Below are 23329 nucleotides of genomic sequence, written 5' to 3' on the forward strand. Positions count from 1 at the left end.
TGTTACATTTTAGAAATGTATCACAAATAATATCAAGCCTGCATCAAATCTTTTAACAACTTTCAGCTGCACCTATTCTCATCATAATGCCCCCACAAACTGCATGATTTAACTCCGTCTATTTGATATGATAAAGAAAACAAGCCAAAGATTTTGGTGGATGAAAGGCATAATTAATGAAGGAGTTTATGTTGAGACCTTGGACAACATGATACAACTGCCAAAAGTTGTATCTGAAATTTGAGATATCCTGAAATAAAGATAGACTCTGTGAGCATTTTCCAAAGAGATCCAGTTCAGACAAGGACAAATGAGTAATGCCTGAACCAGCTGTGGAAAAAAGATCAAGAAATATGTGACCCTCACCCAGTCATGAAGAAATGTAGGATTGAGGTAATGAGCAGATTCAGGACCCAGGCCACTCTTTGGGCCTTGCTTCCCAAGACCTATATAACCTGAGAGGAAGACTTTCTTCCCCCTTTAAAGAGCATGCAGTTTTAGATGGAAACACTTGGCCAGAAATAAAGATGAGCACATATGAATGTCTTAATTCTATCATGTAGTTAATTGATTAATTGTTTAAGAAAAAAATAAGGAATTCCTTGAAGCAGATGACCATTTAATATAGCATCCGGTGAACCAGTTTTCTTTCTGTAAATACTTCATGCTAAAGGGATCAGCGTTAGAAACTGTTCCATGTTGATCGTTAAACTAAGTGATAATCTTTATAATCCCTTGGAATATAAATTCTGTGAGACGTAGGGTGATGGGAAGCAGAGAGGGAAAGAAATTCAAGTACTCTTTGCAGGCCTTGGCTTTTTACCATCTGCTTGTTGATTCATTGGTCCCATTTCTTCCTCATCTGTTTATTTGCATAGCAGCACCAGCTGCCCCCTCAAATTTGAATTGCCTGACTTAATCAGACAGGCCCCTGATTGAGAACTGAGTTACAAATTGGCAGATGAATACCAAATTGTTTTTAATAAGACACAGAGTTCTGGGTGCTTTGTGCCTGTGCTATAACTGTTTGTTGGCAGCTACAATCACCAGCAGCGTTCCTTTCATCTTGAAGAGAAAGGCAAAAGGCGTTCAGAGGAAGCCTTTGAATTTTGTACTCAGAATTTCCACTCATCTGCCTAATGTTCTTTTTTTTAATTAGAAGGATACACATATGACTTAATTAATCAAGCCTGTCTTAGGGAATTATGCATTTATTAATGGTTTCTGCACTCAAGCACATTATTAAGGGATTTGTGCTAAGCACCTGACATAAAGCAGACTAATTTTGCTTGCTTTGCTTAATGTATTGAGAAACGACATGTTGATCAGATTTCAAAACATTCATGCTATGAACTAATGTCCTATTTAGAAGGTTTAAAAATTCAGTGCGTTGGCAGTCTAGCCTTATAATGCTTCCTTCACAAGGCCCTCCACAATGGGAAAGGGAGAATAACTTGATGAGAGGAAGAAGCACTATACGTAGAAGAGGAGGAAAGAGTGGAAGGGGAAGCCCCTGAGGGTAGGGCAGAGCCTTTAGAAATTGAATTTGTGGTTCCTTCCTTTAGTATTTCCATAATTTTTGGTAACCACATCTGAACTAATCTTGCAAAGCCCCCCACTGGGTGTGTGAATGACTGAAATGACTAGGATTGTACCTACTGTATCATACAGACCTTGTCAGAGGATTGAGTGTGTGACTCCATATTCAAATGGCTGATAATTGTATTTTGAGCTCCTTATATTACTGACCATTTTGAATATTTAAATCTTTTATCACTTTTCTATTTATTTTCAAGAATCTTCAAATAGGTAGCATATAGGTAGGAATGGAGTACAATTGCCGTATTCTATTTAGCCATATAAACCTGTTTTATTAATTCTCTTAAAACTTACCATTTTGATAATTTTTATTCATGACAGTGATTAAAAACATTATCCGGTATGGTCAATACCATTATTAAAAAGACATTATATGTTGAACCAGGATTCCTCCACGTAAACCACAAATATTTAACACATCAAAAAGCTCAGATTCTCATGGCTTTGATAACTGAAAAATAACGTGAGAAACACATCACAGAATTCTCTGTATACATCTACAGTGAAGAGGAGCCTGGTTCAACCAAAGGGAGAACAAGCTTCGTGAATTCAGGGAATTTTTCAAGTGTTTCATTTGCACCAAGCAGTGGCTGGATGATGTCATGGAAGGGTAGCTGTCCATGAGCTGCAAATATTAAAGTCCTGCCATTCAGCATTGTCCTAGGAAAGCCGAGAACACAGAGGGCCTGAGTTCAGTGTACTGTGGTAGTTAAGAGAAGGCCTCTGGAGCCAAATGACTGGCCTGCATTGGAATCTTGGCTCTACCACTTAGCAATTTAGCAACCATGCACAGCTCATGTAGCCTTTCTAAACCTTACCTCCGAAATGGGTAATAGTAATATCTACTATCTAGAATTCTTGTGATGATTGAATGAAATGAGACAAGGAAGCATTCAAAGTATGTTCACATTATTATTATCAATCAGTCATCAGCCATGTGCTAACAGAAGTATGTCGGTGTATTTTTATTGTATGTAAATTCAGTTATACCATAGGTAAATGTTTTCCTCCCTGTATTGGTTAGTAGAAAAGTCAGTTTAGAATTTGTAGCTCACCTCAATCAATTACATAGGACTTTGTTGCATATATTTTCTTCACTGTTTTCTATACTGCAAAGCTGGCTTTGTGTTTATTTTCTTATCCTTATTAACTTTTCACCCTAATTTTCTTTCTTCTTTATTAAAAAATATCTAAATATATTATTTCCTTTCTCTGGAATGCTCTCCTTCTCTCATGTTGCTGGTTAACTTGTATTCATTCTTCAGATAGTCCAGGGAACTCTTTTCTGACCCATTGGATTAGGTTACATTCCCCATTTTACACTCTCATAGTGCTCCATTTTTCTTTCTCATCTCCAGTTACTATTAAAAATATATAATCATGTCACAAAGTGGAAAAATATCTTGCTACTTTAACAGATAGCCATAGCAGTCTCCTTAGGAAGAGAATTATACCTGTTGGGAAAATATTTCAATATGCATTTGTAGTTGAAGCAAGCCTCTTGAAGGATTGCAGTTAGTCCATACTATATACTCAGCAGAAGGGAAAATCTGTTCCATGAGTAGGAGGAAGAAGAATTTGGAACTTTTGCTGAATTATCATACTTTCAATTCTATAATCCATAAATTCTGCTCCATAATGGAATGAAAATAGGAGGAAAATAAGGGGCACTAGGCGAGGTGGTGAGATTGGAAGAAGGCTGTGTACTATTCAAAGGAACCCCTTCTTGGGATCCATCTGAAACCTTCAGTAATGACCATCAATCCTGCAAATGTTTGGGTTAGGTGATTTTGTTGTAAAAACTGAGTAAGGCGGAGCAGTTTAATGTAGGGATCAAAGTGGTACAAGGTCAGATAAGGAAATGTCCAAGAAGCCAGGAGAGTGTAAGGTTCCTCCCTTTCCCACACAGAGTTGGTAGAAATCTTGGGGAAGACTTCAGTCAGTTGTGATCATGGCAGGTGAGTGGGTGGGACGGTCAGTTCAAGGCAATCCATCAGGAGCTCAAAGGGATGAGAAGCTCCAGCTGCCAAATAGATTGCATCTCTTCCTGAGATTATTATTTAATATCTGTCTTCTTTCCATGAGGGCTGAGATTGTGTCTATTTTGTTCATTTTGAATTCCCGGAAAGTAGCTCGGTTCCTGGCACATAATAAGCTCTCAATGAACATTTGTTGAGAGAATTATTGTTGTACATCTCATTAGGTTCTTTTAGTAATACAGCCTGGATGAAGGCAAGCTGGGAGGAAGGAATGAAGGCAGAAAGGTTGTAAATAAATCATACAAGGTCACACAGCAAATAAGGGTGGAGTCAGGGTTTGAACACAGACAGACCATCCCTAAGTCTTTTCATTTATATAGTATTATTATCTCTGTGTTTTTAGACAAGGATTTTGAGATTCAGAGAAATTCAGAAATATGTCTAGTCAAGGATATACAGTTCGGAATTCAAGGAGATGGGATATGAATCTTAACTTGACCTCATATTCTGTTTTTTCCAGTACATTATTTTATTAGGAATATTTAAGTTGTAAGTAATAGGAACCTAAGTTAAATTGGCCTAAACACAATAGAGAATTGATTGGGTTTTTAAGTCCTGAGGAAGATAGTCTCAGGCATGGAGTTCTAAATTATGTTGGTTGATCTCAGATAGACTTTCTCTATGTGACTGAAAGCTTATAACCCAAATGCTATTTTAGTAGCCTCCAGGGAAAGAATATAGTTTTCTTTCAAATGCCAGCTGAGTGGTCCTTGAGAGTTGTCTGATTGGCTCACCTTCAGTCATATCCCACCCTAACTGGCCTGATTGGCCAGCTTAGGCTGTGTGCCATGTGCCTGATGCTTTGGCAGAGAAAAGATGTCTCACGTAGTCAATCCCACCATAATCAAATACACTGGGAGAGAGCTTCCAAAAGGAAAGGATGTGAGAAAAATGAATAAATGACAGATGTTCACCCCCCACTTGTTTTTGATGCTGTATAGCAAAGGGCTTAAGAGCACGGGTTTTTGGATTATATACTTACAACTGATTCCTAATCACTTCACTTTCCACCTGTGCCTCTTGAACAAGTTATTTACTTCTGTGAAACTTGATATTTTTCTTCTATAGATAATCTTTCATACAGTGTTATTGTGGTGAATAAATGAGTTAATGTGTGCAAAGCACTTAACACAATATATAGTTTATAGAATTACAGTTTTATTATTACTATTAGAAGCATGAGAGAAGAAACTAGAGGGTGTTCTTAAATCCATAGTGGTTTTGAGTGGTTGTGCATATCATGGATGAAAATTTTGAGATTACATTAAATTAAGGAACTATTCATTGTGGAATCTGCTCAGATTATTAGCTCTATTGATGCCTAATTATGATTATCATTTCTTTCCATCATTAGTATAGAGTATGCTTACCTCTTTGAGAGCTTGCTTTGTCAGTTGTTTTCTACACCATTTTTTGGGAAACTCTTAGATAATTTTAGTTTTTTCCCCCTTAATCTATAATCATTTAAACTAGTCTCTTTTTAAAACAAAAGAGATAATAACCACTACCACCTGTGCTTTACTCTGTCTTTCAAGGTGTCACATCTTATCACAAAAGACTTCTTGAAAGACTACTTTACTTTAATCTCTCATCTCGATTGTCAGTGATGCCTGAAACAACTTAGTCTGGCTTCTGCAGACATCACTGCATCATTTTGGTTGCTCTCAGGAAGGTGATTGATACCTGGTCTGATGGTCAGGGGACCCTTTTTAAGACTAGTTTTACTTGACTTCCAAATCTGTATCTCTGAACAGACGAGCTTCTCCCCTCAACTCCAAATTGGCATATCTGAGAGCCTGATACATTCACCATCATGAGAGAGGCACTGTGGAGAAGGGGGTAGGCAGCCTGGCATAGATTCTGGGCTTCCCCCTCTTATGGAAGGTGAATTCAGGAATGGTAGACAACACTGAAAAGCTTCTCTAGACTGCCTCAGTGTCTTAAGTTCCCACATTAGTCATTAATTTGGGATCTGGCAAGGAAAGATGCCCTCTGAAGGAAATCAATTTATAGCATTATCGGCTATTATTAGCTCTTAAAAGAGCTAAGTTGTAGCCCTGGGAGAATGAGACATAAAAAGAGATATTTTGAATAATTGAGGATAAAGGGGTATTAGAATGCCTGGAACATGTTTCTGGTTGTGGGATGTCAATATGAAGCAAGGATACTAGGAAGCAGGATGTCAGAAGTAAATTATTTCATACATTTCACCATGCCATCTAACAATGACCAGATAAATAGAAACTACCATATAACCACCACGGCTTATTGAAATCTTTCTATATGTTAGGCACCTTATCAGGTGTAGTAAATGTCAACCTTATTTACTCCTCATAACAGTTGTACAAAGTGAATAAAATTAACCGTCTTTCAGAGAAAACTGAAGTCATAGGAAAATATGCAATTGACATAAGTTCATTGAATAAGTAAATGACTAAGCTTAGGTTTGATTCACTCATTGATTCACTCATTCAGCGAATACCTTTGAGTAATATTACATGGCAGGCACTGTGCTAGCTTTGGAATATGATAGTGAGCAAAACATATGCTCTCATGGCGGGGCTTGTATTCTAGTGGGTGAGATAGAGAGTTTTTATAGCACTTGAAAAAGACTGATCATTCATTGCATCAGATAAGTTTTAAACCAGTTCAATTGATCAAAAACAACTTGCATCAGTAAGTATACTTTTGCCAACCAACCTGTTATAGCTTTTTGCTTCTGAAAATCAGCCAGTCATAAACACACTCACTCTGTTAAACACACCCGTGTGACAACTAAACACCAGCCTCACTTGAGTACCCACGTTTTTGTAGCTGATGTCAACCTCTTTAAACATCTGAAAATCAGCCAGGACCTGAACTCCATACTTCTCAAAAATTCTAAGATCAGCAGTGTGATTTGCTGAGGGTGATTGGGCCTGGCCTGTATAACTATCTGGTTTTGAGGAAAGGAATAATTGCTTTGCTAAACAAGAAGGCAGCTGTATAGATGTTGAACTTAAATACTGGTTTAAAGCTGCATTATGAGCTATAGTGAGAGATTTATTCTAAGCTTCAGAAATACAGACAAGTAAGTATTTATTGCAGATTCAGGATTTTAAAAAATACTTCTCAATATCAGATGTGGAACAATAGATTTTACCAACTAGTTAATTCCTTTTCTAGCCTCTCAGTCAGGGGGAAATGGTTAAAAGAAGCAAGAAGGGAAAGGCCAGGAGAGAGGATTTGAGTAACCATACTGTGCATAATTGAAAAAATTGACTTTGAGAGAATAAGAAACATAGAAAATGCATTACATAAGGGCATCTTAGAAGACTTTCCCTTAAGCAATGATTAGTCAAAAATGAAAAATTGTAAATAAAATCAAGAAAAATAAATAGATGAGTTTAAAATAGACTTAGGGAAAGTTTCAAATGAGGTTGTAGGGTATACTGTACAGCTAAAGTAAAGTAAATCTTGTCCTCTCTTTTCATAAATGGGCTCAGACTGAAATAATCAGAAGATATAAACTGGAATTGAACATTGCCGATTTAGAAGATCTCTAAATGGCAAACATTTGTGAAGAATACCAATAAGCAAAGAAGCTGGAAAGAAAAATAAACTTTGAACTCTTTAGATAAAAACCACTAGCCCCTGAAATAAAAATCAGAACAAAATTTCTTCTATTATCTGAGAATCAAGAGCTCACAAATAAAGACATTTACAAGACATTGTAAAGAAAAGAGTCATTGGAAGAGGCAATGTTCCCTATTAGTTAGGAAACAAAAGGTCAGCTCTCCAAAATACGTCCAGTGATGCTACTTCAAGGGAAACATTAGTGCCTAACAATTTCCTGTCCTTCTGAATTCACAAGGAGCATGAAATATATATGAACAACACTATAGTTTCTTTTTGATTTGGTTGTATTCTGTTATCATTACTCCTGCTACCATAGACTATCAGTCCCCTTAGAGTATTGAAACCACTCAAGTAGTGGGAATTTATAACAGTCCATTTATAACAATCCTTTCCCATGCCTTTACTTTACTGCTTTGGGACCATTATTAGAAGAACACTTTTTTCTTCTCTGTGATTCACTCCCTGTACATGTACTAGAGATTTACTCTGCAAATGGACCAGATACAATATACTACAGAAGGATTTTCGTGAAAGTTCCAGTCAATTCCTCCTCATACAATCAAATCATAGCTGATCTGGATTTGCAGATAATACACATATTAATATTATGTATGATTCAAGAAATAGCTAGAGAATCAGTTATGGTTCAAGAATTACTGTGGGAAAAAGACTCTATGGGTAGAGGCAAAATATACTAATTGGAGCATAACTCAGATGAGTTCAGATGGATTCTTCTAAATCTTTACCTAAAATTCTGCAATATTCCCTAAAGACAAGCCAAGGAAGGATTTAGACCGTTTGTAAGTAGTTTAATAGAGAAAGGACCAGTTATTACTTGGATCAGTTCTTCTCACCCTCAAAACTATGAAAAAGTGGGAAGGACAAATGGAATATTAAAGCTGAAATTACTAAGCTATCAGATGTTCTTGAATTCCTTTGGCCTAAAGTAATATCCTTAGCTCTTACCCTATGTTCTTCCCTCTCAGGAACTTGTAGATTGTCTTCTTATGAACCAGTCACTGGCAGGCTCGTGTGACTGGTAATATCTTTATCCATATATTTAAAAAATCATGGTAAAATTTACATGACATGATGTTTACATTTAACCATTTTAAGTGTACAGTTTGACAGCGTGCCAAGGATTCTAAGGGAGAACTGTAAACAATTTTATGTCAGCAAATTAGATAACCTAGATGAAATGGATAGATTCATAGAAAGACATAAACTACTGAAACTGACTCAGAAGAAACAGAAAATCTGAATAATTCTGTACCAAGTAAAGAGCTTGAGACCTAGGGAAGGAGCATTGCAATTAGAGGGATTAGCCAAGCCCTGAGTGGGGAGAATACTTAGTGTGTTCAGAGAATGGCAAGGAGGCTGGCAGGGCTACACAGAGTGAATGAATGAAATCATGGTAGGACAGAAGGTCAGAGTAGATAATAGGCTAGGTTAAGTTTCTATAGCATCTTTAACTTCAGATCCCAGTGGATTAACAAAATAAAAGTTTGTTTTATGTTGTTTCCATCTTGGGTTAGCAGGGACTCTGCTCCACATCATTTCTTTTTTCATTTATTTATTTTTAAATTGATTTTTGGCTGTGTTGGGTCTTTGTTGCTGCATGCAGGCTTTCTCTAGTTGTGGCAAGCAAGGGCTACTCTTCATTGTGGTGCGCAGGCTTCTCAGTGTGGTGGCTTCTCTTGTTGCATAGCATGGGCTCTAGGTGCATGGGCTTCAGTATTTACGGCACGTGGGCTCAGTAGTTGTGACTTACAGGCTCTAGAGCACTGGCTCATTAGTTGTGGTGCATGGGCTTAGTTGCTCTGCAGCATATGGGATCTTCCTGGGCCAGGGATCGAACATGTGTCCCCTGCATTGGCAGGCAGATTCTTAACCACTGAGCCATCAGGGAAGTCCCTCCACATCGTTTCTTAAGGAGCTAAGCTGATGAACCTCTGTCATTTTGTAGTGGTATTATTTGGAATGTGTAGACTCTTTGAGTGTTGTAGATGCGAAGTAGAAAGGTAGAGTATTGTACCACAGCTCTCCTATACTTTGACCTTACCTAATTCCAAGGAGTCTGAAGAATGTGGTGGAGCAGCAGACTTTTTGGTGAGCCCCATTTTCTTTGCCGTAGGAGGGCAGGATCTTTGAAGGCCATTGTAAGGAGTGAGTGTGATCAGCAGCCACTGGATGATTTAATTTACACATGTTAACAGGATCACTCTGGCTCCTGTGTTATATGGAGAATAACTGAAGGAACTACAGGTAGAAGCAGAGAGAGACAAGTTCAGAGCCAGTTGCAGTAAGCTGGGCGTGAGATGATGATTCCTGTGACCGGTAATGATGGAGATAATCAGAATTGGTCAGATTCTGTGTGCATTTGTGTGTAGGGCTAATGTGGTCTATTAATTATGGGAAGGCTATATGTAAGAAAGAAAGAAGAGTTAAGGGTAATTTTACTGTTCGTTTTGGTTTTTGCCTTAAGTTACTGCAAGGCTGGAGGTGCTATTTAGTGAAATGGGGAAGACTGTGGGAGGAGCAGATTTGGAGGAAAAAAATACCCGGTGTTTGTTTTTTGACATGTTAAGTCTGAGATGTCTGTTAGATATCCAAGTTAAGTTGTGGAGTAGACAGTTGGATATGAATTTGGAGTTTGGCTGAGCTCTTAGTTCAAGATAAATTATTGGTATCCTTAACCTTTAGAATTTGAACCTAGGTCCTTTCATTCTAAGGTCCAGTCTCTAAACTGTTTTTATAACTGCTTAGAAAATTAAAGAAGCAAAAGTTTTTGAAATATTGGACTTAATAAAAATATCATTTATGTTATTCTGTAACTTGCCTGAATGCACACTTACTTTACCTAAAATAATGATATCACAGTATCAGCTAACCAATGATAATTTCCATTTTGTGGTAAGTTTTGGTTTGGCAGTAGTGCCTCACATATGACAGCCTACATGTTTTATTTTTTAATCTCAAGACTAGAGAATTGAGAAAAATGCATCTGTCCTATTTCTCCTGAAAGCAAAAAGTAATTTCTGAGGCATTAAATTTGAATTATTGACCATTCACTTATAAAAGAACCTCTTCCATCAGATTCTATAATCGCATCTGTCTTTTGAAATACTCTCTCTCCTTAGAGGAACAATTTCCTCTCAGTATTTAAGGTGGAACTCCTCTTAGTATGAAGTCCTGAATGGTTTGGATAGAATAATTCAAATAGGTATTTGCTTTTTAATCAATAGCACATGCTTTTTACAAGGGAATACAAACAAACAGGAGCCCACGGAAAACAAGCAAATATTGGACATTGTTTCACCTGTACAGAAAAGTGTATTCATTTGCAAATGATTTCAAGAGATGCCTGTCAGTGGCTGTCAAACATTTTATGGACAGTCAGTGTGGAACTTGAATCTTCATAGTAGTAGAATTATTATGTCAAGGCCAACCAAAAACAGGGCTATAACTCCTCTAGTTTGTATCGTCAGAGATCTTTTCTAAGACACATGCTCATAGAATGATTAGAATTTTGAATCATGACACAAAATTGATGATTCTTAAATTATACGTGTCTGCATTTTTATGAAATTGTGTTGTGCTTCCTATGTGCTTAATGTATTCTCAGTGTCCATAGAAACATTTCATTCTTAAAAGAAGCCAAAGTTTCAAAAAGAAGCCAAGCATACCCTATCTTCATAGAGAGTTCATTTGCATCTATTTACATCTGCAGTAAAGGAGGTGATAGCAAATGGAAAAAAATAAAGAAAACTACAGTTTTCTTATTTCTTTCAGGTTCCATGTATTTACTCAGGTAAGGGCTTTGCATAGCAGCAAAGACTGAATTCAATGGGCCTGTGTACTGTGAAATTTAGGATTGGAAAGGAATTTAGTAAGACACCTGCTTTCAAGAGAATCTCATCCCTTCATTCTCCTGAAAAGATAGCTTTTCCTGCCTGGCATGTTCACCCAGTTTTTCCCCCAAGGACATATTTACTCTTCCCTCTTGCCTGAAAAAGTAGCATGGGTAACCAATTCTTAATCTATTTAATATTCCTGACCATTTTGTGAAACTTAGGTTGTCACTCTCCCTTAAAAAGTACATAACTAAAGATACAATTGTTTATAAATGATATCAGGGTTCACATCTGTGGATCTCAAGTTTCAACCTCAGGTAGGTCACGTTTGTTCTTGGACTATGACAGATTCTTTATCACTATTCATATTACTTAGAAGGCACAGATGGATCTAAATAGAATTTCTTGAAGCAATTTCATTATGTAAATATATATAATTTTATTATGTGGTATATAAGACTTCACTATATATGTGTACATATATATATATGCATAATTATACATATACTATTTCAATGAACTGGAGGTTGCAGTGAGGCCAAAGAATTGTATCCAGAGGGTCCTTAAGCAGGTGGGGTGTAAGTACTGTTTATGGTGGACATAGAGTAAGTGTTTGACATTGATGCTTTGGGATGCAAGGCAGGGATGAAAAGATTTTTGTGGAATGGGTGGCTGAAGAGGAGTGAAGGATAATATTAGTGAGAATATTAGGTGAGAAATTCAAGAAACTGAGGTCAGAGTATCATCTGGTGCATCCATGTAGATGCGGGAGCGACTAGGAGTGATACAAGGTGTGGTAGTTGAGAGCTGGGGGAATGACAAGATGTTGGCTGATGGCAACTTCAAGGTGGGGTAGTGGATAGTAAAGCCAGATGGTGCAGGCTTCAAAGAGCTGTTTTTCTTTTTCTTTATTTCTGTTTGTTTGTTCATTTGTTTTTGATGGAGGGCAAAAAAAAGAGAGATTGTTTGGAAGTGGCCCTGGGGAACAAAAAGAACAACTACTAAATCTCTTGTGACCAAGGTGTATGCATTATGAAAGTAAAATGTTTCTACTTAAGAGCAATGTTTTTAAGGAATGGTCAGGTTTGAGTTAACAAAACAACAACTAACATTTGTGGAGTAGTGAAGATGTGTCAAGCATTATTCTAAATGTTTTATAAGAAGATTAAAGGCACACTCAGTGAGGGTTTAGAATGGAGAGAATTTGTAGATCTCATATTAGGACTCTTCAAATGACTCAGTAAAAGGATTTGAGAGGGACGAAAGAGTGATTGAATCATCTTGGGGGCAGGGTAGATGCCCGCATATGGGGATAAAAGCCCTTATGACTAGTACTTGCTATTCAAAGTGGGATTCATGGAACTGCAGAGTCAGTATCACTTGGGAGATTAACAGAAGTGCAGAATTTCATGTCTTGTCCCAGACTGACTGAATCAAAAGTTACATTTGTAAAATGTAACCTCGAGTGATGGATATGCACATTAAAGGTTGAGAGACACTGCTTTAGGGGACTATTGGGGCCTTTCTACTAAAATGTATAACCTAATTAGAATTAGGAACACAGAGGATGAAATTTTAGGGAGAATATGATGTTACATGTCCAGTTTAAAGAAACTTGTCAGTAAATCTTTGTGTGCATAACAGCAATATGTGCTGGGCAGAAACAGAGGTGTAATGGAAGCATACTGCAGTGAATTGAATAGAATGTAGGCTGCCACTCTAATGAAACTTCTGATTCACAGGTAACTGTGTTGTATGGGCATCTCCCCAGCCACAACATCTTTCACTCTATGGTTTGAGTAAGTGAATTTGTTGGGCTTGGGTAGAATGCCAAGGTAAGCTGTGGCAATAATTAAAGGCTTGAAAATATTATGATAAATATCATGTCTAATATTCTCATTGCTTAATTTATCATTTAGACTCAGAAAGAATCTCTCTCAATGCAGAAAACAGAATAAGGATTTGCCTTAGATTAACTTTTGTTTTTAGGGTCTCTAATATATCAATAGTATTTGGTCATTATGGATACTTGATGGATATTTGCTTAGAAGAATAGAAAAAAGAAACCTTGAAAAGGTTTTCTATCTATGCCAAAAGCACACCTCAGAAGCTTTATATATAATCTGATAGCAATAGCTAATGAAAATGGAATAATTCTTGTCTCATTGCGAGGAATTATAAACTAATGAGATGTTACAGTATAGTTTTAAAGATGAAGGTGGCAGACGAGCCCACTATTATATTAGAAAATACTTTTAGTCCTTAGGATAATGCCAAATTGACTTTTAATTACTTGGACAATTACTGAAAAAATCATACAATCTTTGATTATTTTGGATTGTCGATACTCTGAGGTTTTCTCGGGGCAAGACAATTTAAGAATTGGAAAGCGGCACATTTAATCAGAGGCTAATCCATTTCATGTAGGATTGAGTGAAAATGTAGAAAAACAGAAATCTCTCAGCTACTAGCAGACACTAGAATTTAAATTATTTAAAAATAGATACGTGCAGATCAATGACACAAGTGTACTGGATTTTAAGAAACATTTGTCAAATTAAAAACCCTAGTGATTATGAGACAACGAAAATGGGTTTAGTCCAAGAAAAGGAAGTGCTAAAATTTATGAAACAGAGTGTGATAGACTGATTGCACAGCCCCAGTTAATGGCATCCCTCTCTCGTGCTATTTGTCCTGTATTTTTGTGATTCCTCCTACACTGACTCCGGGCTTGGCTAAATGACTTGCTTTGGTCAATGGAATGCTACACACAGAAAATACAGAACTTTGCATTATGAGCTTTCTCTTTCTTGCTCTTCTGCCTTCATCATAGAGAGTGCCTGGGATAGCCTGATGGATCATGAGACACATACGATAGAGTTGAGTCTTCCCAGTTGTCCCACTGAGGCCCAGATATGTAGGAGAGTCCAGCCAAGTTCAGCAAAGCTGCCTACTTAATCCAAGGCTGACCACTGCCCAGTAGTTGAGCTCTGCCCAGTGCAGCTCAGATGAGCATAATACCCATCCAATTAAAAGGGTGATAAGTGAAAATAAATATTTATTTTTGTATTCTCCGTAGGTTTTGTGGTTTTTTTGGATTGCAGTATTATCATGGCAATAGAGAACTGATACACAAAGAAAGGATAAACACCCTACAGTTTACTTGCAAGATATTACACTTTTCCTTTTGCTTTAGTTTCTGTTCAAAAATGATGTGGACACATAAATGCAAACGTGGATTCAGGCCAAATAAAATTCCATTAGAGCATCTTCAAATTGTGAAAAATAAAAAATAATAAAGAGCATGATAAAAGTAGGTAGTGGCTTTAATGCATGCATAAAAGAGATATCTTTTTTTAGTAATACTTTAGGCTTCAACATATGCTTACATTTGTGTTGATATATACTTCCTGTCTGGGGAATTCTCACAATAGTGTTATTCCTACTACACATGAACATAAATGGAAGTTAAAAGAGTCCAGTTTATAATGAGCCCAGCGTGTCCAATTTGTAATAAGATCATTTGTTAATTAATGTTATTGGTGTTATAAAATTTACCTTAGTGCCGATACAATGAAAATAGTAATAGCGAACACACAAGACATTTGTTATATGTCAGAAACTGTTCTAAGTTTCTTACATATATTAACTCATATCATCTTCATAGGATGTAGCAGTTAAACAATTCTCACCATTGATAAATGAGGGAACTAAGGCACAGAGACGTTGAGTGGCTTGCTCAAGTGTACACAGGATAATTGGTAGAGTTGAGATTTGAATCCAAGTAGGCTGGCTGCAGATCCCACAGTCTGCACATACTACCTTTCAAATTTATATTAAGCAGGGATATTTTTTCATTTTCTAAAAGACACACCCAAGGGAGGAGGGAGCTTAAGCGGAGAAAGCAGTGTCTACTGTATTTGCTCAACATGAGGTAGATTTTTTTCCTATTAAATAATTTAACTTAGAAAAGGAGAGAATTTTATGTGCATTTTGTAAAAGAGGCCACTGATCAGGTTTCTTCAAAGTAATAAGTCCTTCTTCTGTTTGTCTCATTCTTGTAGTTACTCATGCTAATTCATGTGGTTCAATTGTAATGTGTGACATAGCCAATTGGGTAAGAATAATAGTCTGGGATACAAGAGGAATAATCAAAAGGCATAAAAGTAGTTAGAATTAAAACCTTAGGCCTATAATGAGACTATGTTAAGGACTTCATTCTTTAACCCAGAAGTTCTCCATATTTAGTACATATATGACTCATCCTGCAGAAATAGGATTTTACCTTCAGAGACAGAAAAAGTGTAGTTCAACATGTCTACACAGGTGAAGAAATTTGCCTTAACAAAGCACACCAAATAATTCTTATGCGTGGTGTTTCTAGAGCAGCACTGTCCAATAGACCTCTCTGTGATGATACAAGTGTTTTAAATCTGTGCTATCCGCATTTGCCACATGTCAATTGAGGAAATGAAGTTTTAATTTTACTTAATTTAATTTTAAGTAATTGGAATTTCAATAGGAATAGCCATGTGTGGCTAGTAGCTTTTGTAACAGACAGCTCTTGAGCATGGGCCAGCAAATGATAACTGAATGGCCAAATCTAGCTATACCCATTTGTTTGCATATTGTTTATGGTTATTTTCACTCTGAGGACAGAGTTGAGTAGTTACAACAGATAATATAGGGCTTGCAAAGCCAAAAATACTTACTATCTGGTCCTTTATAGAAAAGTTTTGCTGACCTTGATCTAGAGCATTCTTTGGGAAACAATGGCCTGTAATTTGGGTTTTCTTTTGAAGGTAGTGGGGAATCAAAGAGATGTTTTTATAGGAGAATGTGAATAGATTGAATAATGATATCGAATTTACAAGGCTGTCATGGACATTTTTGGTAAGTTGTACTGTAATCACAGTAATCAAGACTCCATATAATTGATATTTCATTGCTTTTTTTTCATATTTTGACATCTTTGTGCTTCTTTGTAAGATTTTAGAAATCAGTTTTAGGGGCTTTATCTGCTAATTCCATTATTTCTATCATTTCTGAGTCTATTTCTATTGATTGATTTTTCTCCTGAATAAAGGTTATATTTTCTTGCTTTTAAAATAAGCCTAGTAATTTTTTTAAAAGTTATTTATGATTTATTAACATATCTTGGGACAGGGCAGGAGTGGATGGGGGGGGGGGGCTCCACTTCTATTGCCTCACATTTCTACATGGAAGGACTTCAATAAGCCTAGTAATTTTTCATTGGATTCTGACCATTAGTGACATTTACCTTGTTGAATGATTGATTTTGTTGAATTCCTTTAAAGTGTGTTAGACTTTGTTCTGGCATATAACTGCATGTAACTTGGGATCAGTTCTATCCTTTTGAGGCTTTCTTTCTAAGCTTTTTAATAACAGTTCCAGAGTAGCCTTTATTCAAGGGACGATTAGCCCCAATAGTAAGGGAAGACCCTCCTCAGAACTCCACCTTAGGCCCCGCGTAAAATGAAACCTTTCTGCTCTGGCTGGTGAGATGCCAGCCATTTTCCACCTTGTTTTAGCTGTGGGAATTGTTGGGCCTACTTATTTCCATTGGATCTTCCTGAGGCCTCGTGAAGTTTTACCCAACACTTGCATGGATCAGTACTTAGGCAAAGACTAGAAGGGGCCTCTCTGCAGGTCTCCAGAGCTCTTTATCTGTGTAGTTCCTTCCTCTTCAGTACTCTTTTCTGAAAATGCTCGTTGCTTCAACTTCCCTGAACTCTGATCTATGTTTTCTTAACTCAGGAAGGCCTGCTGGGCTCTGAGTTACCCATCTCAGCACTGCAGCCTAGAGAATGCCTCCAGGCAGTAAGCCAGGGACAGTCCTGGAGACTGTTTAGTTTGTTTCCCTTCACCGAGGAATTAATTTCCTGTGTTGCCTGTTGTTATGTCTGAAAATAGTTGTTTCAAATATTTTATGTGTGTTTCTAAATGATTGTGGTGGGACAGCAATTCGTGTAAGTTAATTCTTCATGGGCAGAAATGAAAGTAAAATAATATTTAAATGATTTTAAATGTCTTTAATAAAAAAATAAAATTATCTTAAAACAGGAACATGTATTTTTAAGTAATTATGTTAGTTAAAATGTTAATATAAATTTAAAAATTTATAAAGATTTTAACCGAGTCAATAAGAAATTTTACATGTATGATTTGTTCCTCACTTTCCTTTTCATATTTATTCATGATCTGGAGGAGGAATACATTCTCTATTAATTCAAACTGTTTCCCAGCTTGAATGAATTTGTCAAAGGGAAAAAAGTCTTTCTATGGTTGTAGAAGGAGCTATTCTTGTAGAACTAGATGACTCTATAGCTGCCTTGGAACAATTCAGGAATCTTTGGTGAATGTAGATGCTCTAGTAACTTCTGTCTTTTTGTCAGTGAATCTCTTTAAAATCTCATCAGCAAATCTATATTTCCTATGTGACTCACCTTTAGCCCTCAAACCAATTCTGGTTATAATGGATAAATTATTATTAGAGTTTTATGTCTTAGCTAGTCAGCCTCAATAGTTAAGTGTGACGGTAGAAGCAAGTGTGAGAACTTTGGCAAGACAGTGAGGCATGGCATATACTTTTCTTGCCAATTTGTAAAAAATTCCCAGAATATCTTCTCATGTATCATTTTATATCACTAGCAGTTATACCCATAATTCTGTAATAATATTTTGACCTTTAACATGTCTTAAAAACCGTTTAAATATAAGGTTCAATGTTTTAATAAAGTGTTTTAAGCATAACATACCCCTTAGATTAAAAAAGGAATGAGATAAATAATAAAAACAAATTTCCATTTTGTTGATTGATGGAGGCTTACAAGTTTAAGCCCTGATTCTAAGCCAACTGGAACTCTTTAACCTCTGTGAGAGGGATACTGAAACTGAAATGGATGAATGAATTAGAGACTAATGGTTCAATCAAGATGCTGAAGTCTTGGATTGGACACCAGTGCGACGTTATAAATTCTATAAGTGCCGTATTATTGTAGCAAGGGAAGAGGATTGAGAGAAGGGGAGGGAAATAAGATATAGCACAGGTACAGAACAAATCATGGAGTGGTCATGAAGAGTCTGTTGAGGATCAAGAAGAATGACGGAAACTCAGTTCAAACATAGTTAATTCACTTAAAGACTCAGCTGACTTGAAATGACTATTGACCCATTTGAAACAGTTGTTTTCAGGGGATGAATGTTTTATGGAGTAGACATCTGTAGAGCATAAAAATACTAAACAGTAAAATATAAAAATACCTAATAGCATAATTTCAAAATATATGAAGTAAACAATGACAGAATAAAGAAAAGAAATAAAAGGAAACTTAAAAATTAACAATTACAACTGGAAATTTTAAAATATTCATTTTCCACATTTGCTTGAACAGTATGTGTTTGCACCATTTTTGGTGCTAATGTTCTAAATATGTCCATTAGTTCAAACTTATTGATTATTGATAAAATCATCTGAATCCTTATTTACTTATTTTTTGCATGCTTGAGAGAATTGCATGAAAATTTTTCATCATGGTAGAATATTTGTTATTTCACTTCGTAGTCTTGCCATTTATTTTTAAAAAGTGAGTTTATGCTGCAAGGTATATACATTTTCTGGCATTCTATAAAATATTTTACAACTGTATTTTATAGTGCTATATACATATAATGGAATATTATTCAGCCTTACAAAAGAAGGAAATTCTGCTATATGCTACAACAAGGATAAACATGGAGGCCATTATGCTAAGTGAAATGTCAGTCACTGAAGCACAAATGCTGCATGATTTCAGTTTTTATAAGTGATATCTAAAATAGTCTGATTCATCAAAGCAGAAAGTATAATAGTGGTTACCAGAGGCAGGGTGGGGGGTGAGGGGGCGGAATGGAGAGTTGCTACTCAATAGGTTTAAAGTTTCGGTTGCATAACATAAGTAAATTCTAGAGAAGTGTTTTACAACACTGTGCCTATAGTTGACAATACTGTATTGTGCACTTAAAGAAGATAGTTCTCATGTTAAGTGTTCTTACAAGAAAGAAAACGAAAGGAAGGAAGGAAGGAGGGAAGGAAAATACTAATAAACAGTATTATGTAAGTCAGGAGTGGGTGATCAAAATTAAATGGTTGGTACATAAATATTTAGAATTGGGTATAGTCTAATTAAAAAAATAAAATACAATGATTTGAAGATATTGGAAGTCAATTTTTCTCTCACATAGTAGTCCTATGATAAGTGGGCCAGATCATACAGTCACTAAATACAGACTAGTCACTAAATAGGGATCCAGGTTTCTCACCATTTGTTTTTCCATCACCCCTGTGGTGGTGTTCATCTGCAGAGACAAAGCAGGGGTAGTGGCAGGTCCATGCTCAGTTTTTTAAAAGGGGAAAAGAAAGAAAATTTTTACTTTGTAACTCACAACACATTACTGTTATTGTGTTAAGTAGTCAGCATTTGATCGGAATTTATCCATGTATTTGACTCCTTCTGTGTTATTTTCATGCTCTCTATGCTCTTCATTCTTTCTCCTATCTCAGACTCTCAGTCTGTAATATCTTTCCTTCCACTTGAAGAATATATTTTAGAATTTCTTTTAAAAAGCATCAGCTTTTGGAAAGCTCTCTGTTTTTATTTATCTCAAAAAAGTCTTTATTTCAACCTCATTCTTATAAGGCATTCAAACTCTCAGTCCTGTCTATGTCCAGGCCAGTTAAGATTTCTTATGTTGTGTTGAAATGAGCCACAGGTTCCATTCCTGGTGCTATAAAATTCTAGGTGACAATTATTTTCTCTCAATTCCTTGGAAATATTTTTCCATTTATCTCTTGGCTTCAGTGTTGCTGTTGAGAAATCTACTCTCAATCAAATTGTCATTTCTTTGAAGAAAATCTTTCTTGTTCCTGTCAACCTAAAAATATTTTTTGGTTTTTTTGTTTGTTTTTGGTCTTGTGGATGGTAGTACTCTACAAATTTACTATGATAGATTTTGGTGTAGGTTTGTTTTTATTTACCTTGGTTGGGTTTTACTGGATCTTTAAAATCTGTAGACTGATATTTTTAGCCAGTTCTGGAATATTCTCAGCATTCAACTATTGCCTCAGCCCTGCTTTTACTTCCCTCTCCATCTGTAAATGCCAAAATGCCAGTGAAATATATGTTAGAAATTACAACTTTATTCTCTCTTAAATATTTTTTAATATTTTCTGTTTGTTTCTGTACTACATTTTGGATACTATTTTTGAGAAATATTTTCTAGTTCTATAATTCTCTTTTTAGTTGTATCTGATCTTCTGTTAAATTTATCCTTTGTATTTTTAGTTTCAATAATTACATTTTTCAAATAATTTTTGAGGAATTATTTTTGTTTCTTTAAATCTTGGTAATTTAAAATAGTTTCTTACTCATATTTTAATCTCCCTTTTTATGTATTTAAAGATATTGAACATGTTTATGATAACAAACTCATATGGGAGGTTTTTATTCAATTCTGGTTGGTACAGGCATTTTTCTTGTAGTCCCTTGGGAGGCGATTTCTGGTTTCTCTTTAGGGTTTCATTTTTAGAAGTGGTAGGAAGTTAACATCTCCCTTCAAACCTGTTACCTTAGACATGCCCTTAGATATGTCTTCTGTTCTCAGTGACCTGAAGGCTTTGAGAACCAAAGGTCAAAATCACCTGTATTAGGCAAATGAACTCAGGGTAGAAGCCAGTTTCAGTAATAGGCTTATATCTCCAGATTCTTCTTCTCTTAGCTTTTGACTCTGAGTATTTCTTACTTTCCAGATCATTAATAGATGAAAACATTTTATGAAAATATTTCCTCTTGCATTTGTTTAGTTGTTTCCAGTAAGAGGATTGTTATGGGATAAATTGTGTCCTTTTAAATTCATGTGTTGAAGTACTAACCCCCAGTACCTCAGAATGTGACTGTATTTGGTGATAGGACTTTTAAAAAGTTAATTAATGAGGTCATAGAGGTGGACCTTAATCCAATAGGACTGGTGTCTTTATAAGAAGAGGAGATTAGGACACAGACACACACAGAGGGACGATCATGTGAAGACACTGGAAGAAGATGGCCATCTATAAGCCAAGAGAGGCTCCTAGAAGAAGCTCATCCTGTTGACACTTTCACTTGGCACATTTGGCCTCCAGAACTGTGAGGAGGGTTGAACAAATTTCTGTTGTTTAAGCCACCCAATATGTCTCACTTTGTTATGGCTACCTTAGCAGGCTAATACAGAGATCATTCAGTATATCTGAATTGGTGGTCTTTTTACATTTCTTTAAAAGTCTCTAAAAGGAAAGTTAACAATTACAGCACTTCTTTGGAACCAAAAGAGATGAACAAAGAATCCAGAAAATTCTGTCCTTTGTAACATTTTTAAAGATCATTTAAGTTTGAGTATTATATTTAATCTTCTGCTTCCTCTTCAAGACTTGAATATCTTGTTTATGTAACCTGGTCAGACTGTAGATGGATAGGTAGCTACTTATACAACAGTAATTTCAGAAATCTCTTCTGTTCACTGATGTTCAAAAGTTTATTGAAGAATCAACCTGTTTGACTGATACTTGTATACATTTCTCTGTTCTTTGCAAAAATTTGGATAAAGGGATTATATGAATGCAGATGTGGGTAGGTATGATGATTCCAGGTACACTTTCTGCTCATCTTTTATCTAGTTCCCACTTAGGCTTAAAGAGGAGACTAAGTAAATATCCACAAGAGATTTCATCTGTGTAATTTGGAATCTTAAACATCGGGCCAATACCCAACCCCAAAGCCTAAATCTTTAGACGGGGTGTCTCTCTCTCTCTTCCCCTCAGTTTTCTTATCGTATGGTAAGTTAGATGAAGACAACCTGCTTCCTTTGTCTATGTCTTCTTATATATTGTACATAACGTGCATCTTCTTATATATTGTATATCATTGTTCAAGGTGCACATTCTCTGCCCTGACCTTTATGTGTGTGTGTATGTGTGAGGTTCCTGAATCTTTTGACAGTCTTGATCTTTCTCAGTGCTGGGGAATTTTGCCTGGGGTATGCTTTTAAGCTGAAAGGCATCTGCTGGAAATCATTTTCTCACTTAATTACTGAAATGGCCCTTCAAATGTAATTTGATATTAAATTCCTATAGTATATTGTAGGTTGTACTTTTTAAGAACACCAACACAATAGACAAATGTTTTCTATCAAATATGTTTGATGACTGATATTTTGGCTTGCCAGGGTAATGAAATGAGATTAGTGCTGCCAGATTTGCTTCTCTTTTCTTCCCCCCTCTTCATTTTTGTTTAAAGAAACGACTGGTTAAATTACTAGGGTTGGAGAAATGCAGCTGCTTTCTTTATGTGCTGCATAATTTTGCTCTCTTGATTTCCTGGTTTACTTGGCAAGGTTTCTAAATCAGTGTTTAAATAGGAAAATGTCCTGACCAACTGAAAAACCCTTGTGGTTCTTAAATACATTTATGAAGCAACACTTGATAATTTCCCCAATAGGAGAGTATTACAGTTGCTTGAAATGTGTAACTTATGCTTCTCTGGGGATCAGGGCACTTTTGACTTTTAATTGTTTTCTTGGTGGGGCCTAGTTGCTGCCACTACCTTTCAAAATTTAAAGTCGAAATAATAGCAGCTTAAGTCAGACAAATGACAATTTCCAAAAGAAGCAGTTTTTTAAAGAAGGCGTCAAAGAATTGCTTAGCAAGGAAGAGGTAGCTCTTGGGGTGAAAGAAGTTTCTTAGAGGAATTAAAGCTGATGATCTTTGACAATGTATATTAGGCAAACATTTGTGAACTTTGTTCATTTCTTCCTCCTCTGAATCTGCAATAATAAACTTTCAACCAACATACCAGCCAACACATTTCCGTTTTGACAGCCAAATCAACTGGTTGTGCTAATAGAGTTTCTTTTTTGGATGGAAGTTAGACAACATTTTCTTTTTAACTGTGGAAGCAGACAGTCCTAACTAGCTAAAAGAAAGGAAGTTGTAACTACAAACCGCTTATTTTTCTCTGCCGACTCGTGAGGGGCTGACTCAGCCACTGACCCCGATCCCTCGTTATGTCCCTTAGCATGCTCCCCTTGGCAGTTGGGTATTTGAGTCGTTCCCTCTCTTGGCCCCTTCTGCTGTCACTGTCCTGATTAACTTGTGTCAAGGGGGAAATATAATCAGGTAATCTTGGC

The sequence above is a fragment of the Hippopotamus amphibius genome, chromosome 2, assembly GCF_030028045.1.
Source record: "Hippopotamus amphibius kiboko isolate mHipAmp2 chromosome 2, mHipAmp2.hap2, whole genome shotgun sequence".
Classification (NCBI taxonomy): Eukaryota; Metazoa; Chordata; class Mammalia; order Artiodactyla; family Hippopotamidae; genus Hippopotamus; species Hippopotamus amphibius.